Genomic DNA, 6,954 nt, shown 5'->3' with positions numbered 1-6,954 from the left:
GCTTCTTTGAGACAGTTGAAAATTGAAGCAGAACTTCCAAAATCATACAAGATTTTTCAACTTATGTATCTCCATTCTTTTCTGGAGTCAAAGTTCTTCCTTGGGGCTTGAATGAAAGACTTGTCAGTTTTGGGAAATGTATTGTGAAGTCAGTTGTCTGTGGTAATGGAGGAGGTCAGATTTCTGATTCATTGGTGGTTAGAAGGGGAAAAGTATTAAAAAACAAAATAAAGGAAAAAATCTTTTTGATGGGAGGAGGACAAGAAGTTATCTGCAAAGGATCTCAATGGAAAATCCTGCCTTTTTAAATATACTGATGAAGCAAAAAAGGACAGTTAAAATCCATACACATGAATGATGGCCCTCAGCCTAAATACAAAGGTACTTTGTTCAGATGTAAAATAGTGCTGCTTTTAATTTTCCATAATCAGAAGCTGCTGCTTAAAATTTGAGATGCTTTGGACTCATGTTTGTCAGGGTCTCATCTTCAATGCTGACACTTTTTTTCTCTAGGATAAAAGCAGCCATAATCCAGGAAAATTCTAGGCTTGCCAAAATTTACAGACACACCATATTTGTATGTCTAGGTGTCCACAGCCCCAACATACTGTATTTTCACATTTTTGCAATACTTGCAAATCTTTACAAGTATTTCCTTATGGAATTGACAAATTTTGCTGGGTGGCTTGAGTGCATTGGAGGTCCATAAATTTTTTGCTACGGTAATCAGCAGGACAATACATGGACTACGTTACAGGCCAAAACAGGTGTCTTTGGATACTTTGAGTTGTTTATGCATTTCCTCTCAGAGAGAATTGTCCCTTGAGACACAGGATTAGTTCTTTTCCCTGTATATTGAGTAGGGTTTTTGGAAGAAAACTTTTTATTACCTTTTGTATGGGAAATTATGTAGAACTTTGGGGCAGCTGCAGGGTCACAGTTTGAACTGCTGAGAGGCAGCTTGCAGGACATGAGGAGTTTCTGCATTATGCTAAAGAAATAAAGTCATGTTTGGAAGGCTTTGTACATTCAGGAATTTGTTCAGCTGTGGTAAAAGGACTTCCTCTAGAGGCTGGAACTGGTTTTCAGAGAGGAAAATCAGTAATTTCTGTAAGCAGCCAATCTTAATGTAAACACTGGTAGTTTTCACAGGACTAATTGATGTATTAAGCTTGTTTTGCTGAGCCATATGCAACAGATTAAGACCAGCAATCATTTTTCAAACAGAAAGGACAAAAAGCAAGTTATATGCAAGGGTAGTTCTAGTGTGTAACTGGAGTTGGTGATAAGTTTCACAATATCTTGCCACTGTGACAGCGACACCATTTAGAGTCCATGACAAGTAATTTGTAACAGAAATCACTACTAATGAGCAGGGCAAACTCAGCTTGGTGAATAATGTGTTCAGGGACTACCAGCATATTTTCTGCTGTGGTCTGTGAATGAGCAGGCTTGGGATGCAGATGCTGCTTGAGGGAATTATGCACATCTGCTCCCGTCACTTCTGTAGTGCTTCTCAATACTCCATAGTGCAGTATTGACTAACATGGCAGCCTGTGGTTTTAAGGGTCTTCTGTAGCTTTGCTCCAGATCTACTGTACTACTGCAAATTGATGTAATTTACTGCTACAGTTTCATCACAGAGAAAACCCCACTTTTCAGACTGATGTAAAGGCTCCCCTGAAGGCTGAGGAGCTGGAAAGAAAGAAGAGTGCTGACATGCTGATTTTTGAATGCTTGCTGGTAATAAAGCCAGCTGCATTGCTCCAGCAGCCATGTGGCTAACTCAAAGTTTGCCTGGCATTCACATGGTAAAAGTGCTTTTCATGATAAATTTCCTCTGCTAACCTCAGCACTTTTTAGTCTCTGAGGTGCACTTCCATCTCTGATAAAATTGAAATTCAGTGCCATTGGAGTTGTTCTATGCCCAGAGAAGAGTGACTGAAAGGAAAGAATTCATGGTTTCCTAGCTGTGTTGAGAAAGAAAATTAGCTGAATATGAAACAGTGGCAGTAAACTTCCTGTGTTCCCAAAATATTTAATAAACAGATATCTAATACTTTCAACCAGAAATATGGCAGCATAGCATGAAAATCTTTGAGATGAAGCACGCTGGCCTAATGCAGTCCCTTGTGAAACACCACATGATCACATGATAGAGTCAGGCAATGTTTAAATATCAGCAGAACAAATGGCCCCTCGTGCAAAGGGCAGGGTTTCTTATAGCAAGTGGAGTGTAGCCAATGTACATCATGGACACCAGATTTGCCCTGAAGTAAGATACAAAGATCTGTCCACCCAAAGATCTGCTGTGCACCTGATATTTTCAGAATGTGAATGCTAAAGTTGGTGGTATCCACTGGGTGGCCAAAATTATTTCACTTCAATTAATCTGCTTTGAATAATGTCATTTATCTATTTAGTCCTTAATGATTACATTTTCTTGCTTACTTTTTCACATGACTGTCTTTAAATGTTTGTTTGAAATAACTATGAGTATGTATTCAGGTATGCTGGATTTGGCTGGAGTACAGTTGTTTTCCTTTGTGGTGGCTGGTATGGGGCTGTGTTTTGATTTCTGCTGAACACAGTATAATAGTAAAAAGACATTTTTGTTATTGCTGAGTAGGGCTTACACAGAGCCAAGGCCTTTTCTGCTGTTCATACAACCTCTCATGCAGGTACCATCCCCATGTGTGAGGAGAGCAGAGCAGATTAGCAATAAGGGCACAGCTTCATATAGAGGTATTTGCAGAGGGAATTTCATTGGCTAAGGAGAATATGTGATGACCACTTGAAGGCATTTTTATGACTCCTTTCATGCCACCTAGTTGTTGCAGGACAAGCTTGTCTGGAAAAGAGCAATAGTAGATTATTAAAGCCAAAAGATAAAGAATAAACCAAGTTGTTGAGCTCTGCACATTTTACATTGTCTGCATGTTACATTTGCAAGGGGAATAAACATAGAGCATATCACTGATGTGCAAGCCTAATTAATTAAATTCAACCAGATAAACAGGACAAAGCATGAGACTGTATTATATCCACCAAAATTCCTGTTTCTCAAAACCTCACACAAATAAATACTGTCTGGCATCATGCCAGCAAATCTGAAGTGTTCTGGATTACATAATTTATCAGGGGTAACCAATTACCTCTTCTGTGATTTCACTTCCTAGTATGAATAAGCAACTTTGATATCTCTGTTTATCCTAAAATACAACTGAATATCATTGCTTTAAAGTACAAGAGCCTTGAATCTCCTCTCCTTCGGGGACAATCTACTGGCTTCTGCCAACTGTTGTACTCTGATAACTCCTCTTTGCAAAGATCTCCTTTTCTTAAAAAGTGCTTTATTATACATATGCTTGGAAATAGGTGTTTTGAACTCAATTATGTAAGCAATCTGTTACAATGAAGACTCTGGGAATTAGCTGTTTAAAAAAAAACAGACAGTGAACCAGCTGAAGGCCGTTTGCTTTCTAGGATACAGAGAGCTGTTTTAACTCTCTTTTCTCTGGCTTTTAATTAGCAGTATAGCTAAGTGTCAGTTTGGGTGTGAAGGAGTTACTTGAACCAGATCTCTGTGTCTGTGGTTGTTCACTGCATGCTTTCATTGCACTCTGCATAGAAAAATGCTTCAAGAACCCTTTCACCTGTGTATCTGCCAGTTTAGAGGATGCTTCTTGTAGCTTCCTAAGCAGAGTTGTGGGATGCACCCATTGTTTAATCCTGTGAATTTAATGTGTGCTGTTCTTTTAGCTGCACTGTGGCTTTGCACAGTGAACAGCAAACCCAGAGCGTCCAGCAGGGTGAGGGTGAAGGTGACAAACACGGTCTCTGCGCATTGGGGGATTCAGGAGCTGTTCCCCAGCTGGCAGGAGTTGTGGTTTCTGCAGCACGTCAGCAGTGTCGGCCTCATTTTTGATGGCAGCTGCACGGGTGCAGGGGGAAGCTGAAGCAATGCATGCCTGTAATTTACCTCTTGCTTTTAGCCTGTAGCATTCCAGCAGAAAATGGTTGCAAAGAATGAAGTTTGTGATGCAGATGTAAAAGGGGTCTTGGCTCTGCCCTCGAGCAGGGTTTGGTTTGGGCATGGGCCTCTGTGTGAGCCAGGCAATATGTTATGTGTTTCATGAGACTTGAGGGAGTTAACATCAAAAAAAGCCTACAACTTTGTCCTTGCCATTTCTAATATAAAATTACTTTTTATTTTCTCTTGTCATTTATAAATGTACCTCCAGTTTCTTATTCTTTCTCTCCCCTATCTAATTATGTTTTTTTTTTTAAATATACCGTTTTCTGTCGATTTTGAGAGGCATTGGCAGCTCCTTTTCTTTTGGCATCCTAAATAAGATGAACACTCCCTGATAGCGGTATAGCAGTGGGAGGTTAACAATCACCCACTTTAATCAAAAAACTTTACATTTCAAATGTAATCTAGATCTAGGCTGGGGAGAGCTTTCAAAAAGATGTGATATTGAACTAAATGGCTGCAGCTTAGATATTATAATTGGCTATTTTGGGTTATATCATCACTAATTTCTTTTCTGTGGATTCTTTTGATCAAATAGGAAGAAAAGATATTTAAAACAACTGCTGTAATTAAGATTAAATACCATCATTTTATTGTATTTTTATCTTCTAATAAGCTATTACATTTTTGGAGTCACTTTCTGTCTTACTGTAGTACCTCCATTCTTGACCATATCCATTCAGAAAATATATTGGCAACATTTTTTAGAATAGAATCCATTTTATTTCTGTTACTTCAGAATTTGCAAACTATCATATTTTTATGGCCTTTTTAACACTTTGGATTTATAATGGTCCTGTGAGCTGTAAATGAGGACAAATGGAAGGCTAGAAAAATCCCTAATGGAAAAATTTGTTAGAAATTCATGTATGGGTTACACTTCACTATGTTCTGTGGCTTGAGGACTAAAGCCTCTGACCACTGAAGCAGGCATGAATTTTGCCACTGACTTTGGAAGGAGTAGCTGGAGTTCTCATAGCTCTGCTCAGACCCTAGTACTTTCAAATTACATTACTCAGTTCCTCACAAAGAGCTTCTTGGTTTCTTCCACATTTTGGCTTTCCAGCAGGTGATTTGGTCACTATCTAGAAATAAAAAATATTTTTCCTTTTGAAAATTAGGAATTAGTCTCAGGAGGTAAGTACTGGCTTCATGCCACTAAGAATGGACTTAGAAGGATTTAGTAAATCCATCCATGCAACTCTGTTTTAATTGCTCCTGCATTGCTAGGAGTAATATTTTACTGAAAAATATTCAAGTGCCACCATTTAATCTTTATGACTTCTCTTGCTAGAATGATATGTGTGCAAATTACATTCTCTGCCTGACAAAGCAAAGATCACTCTATAAGCCTTCCTTGTCCTTCTTATCTCAAAATGCTTTTAGAACCACAGCCAAAAAAAATATGTTCCATAATCGGAACGTAGCTTCAATGTTACACTCTTTTCTTTTAATCTCATCCTGTTCTTACTAGTTCTGAGGCTATGAAGGAGTCAGGGTTCTTTGGGCTGAGGAACAGAGTTACAGACCATGCTACTGCTGCAAGGACTGCTCCTTTCATGCCATTGAGAAAGGCAGCTACTGAGGGACTGTATCTCCCATCCATATTCTGGCTCTGGGACAGTTGCATCAGTCTCATGGTCATGGTGGTTTAATGTTAATAGCCATTTGTCTCTGGGTGAGAGAGATATTGTTCAAAACAAAAGTCAATTAAACTATGTTAATTTTGGTTTTCATTACATGCTTAAAGCAAAAGGGCTCCTGTACTCTGGATAATTTTGCCATTCATTAATCACCTTTGGATTACTCTGATGGCACTTACTTTGTGTGGTTTAATTGCATTTTCCTGTAGGTTTGACTTGTCTAATAATACCAATGTTCGGTTGTGTTTGGGATTTTTTTTCAGTTAATGTAAAATATTCCCTTTATTCTCCCTTTATTCCTAAAGCAACCTGTAGGAAGAATACCAGATACCTTGCAGAAAATACCAGATACCTCACTTTTCTTATTAATTCCCTTTCAGAAATCCATACTGACTATTCCAAATCTCTTGCTTGTTTGTGTATGTCTAAAAGTAGTTTCCAGGATTATTCACTCCATCAGGGATTGAATTGTGGTTGACCACCCGACAGTTCCCCAGATCCTTCTCCTTGCCCTTCTTCAAGAGAGGAATGACATTTGATTTCTTCCTGCACTGGGGAGCTTCCTTTGATCACCATGACCTTTCAAACATAATTGAAAGTGCCGTTGTTATGACACCAGCCAGCACCTTTAGCACTTGGGGGTGCATTTCATCCTAAATACATCCTCATCTTTTCCCATTTTTATCTACAACTTGCAAGTAACACTAGTTAATGAAATATATGACTATGTCCGAATGGCAACTATTTCACAACCATCATTTTCCCCTTAAAGACATAGTTACCTCTCTGCTCATCTATTGAGCTCTTGCCCAATGGTACTTTATCAGGTGCAGAGTTTAAAATCTTTGACAAACATAACAGAGAAAGTCAACTGTTTCTCTTACAGTAAGGAGGGAGGGAAGTTTGCATTTCTAATTTTATGGTAATAATCATCCTACTGTCATTATTCTGTCTCATGCTTCAGCACAGTTGATATCATAAAGTTGATATCATATGCCTCCTAGGCTGGCTCTCTGAGAAGTGGATAAAATTCTGTCTTTTTACAAGCCTGCAGGGGAGAGCTAATTCAACCAGGTTAGTCATGATTTATGAGCATTTATCCTAATCAGCTTTTCTGACAAGCCTCCCATTGGGATCCCACTAGGTTTGAAGCAGACACAAAAATCTAGTTTCATTTCTCATTCTGAGATGTGCAGAACTTTTCAATTCAGAGACTTCCATGTGAACACTTGGTAAAAGTGACTTCAACTGTAACTGCCATGGAAAGTTTCTATC

Source organism: Passer domesticus, chromosome 8 (genome assembly GCF_036417665.1).
Source record: "Passer domesticus isolate bPasDom1 chromosome 8, bPasDom1.hap1, whole genome shotgun sequence".
In the NCBI taxonomy this organism is placed as follows: Eukaryota; Metazoa; Chordata; class Aves; order Passeriformes; family Passeridae; genus Passer; species Passer domesticus.
Note: the sequence above shows the minus strand (reverse complement) of the source record.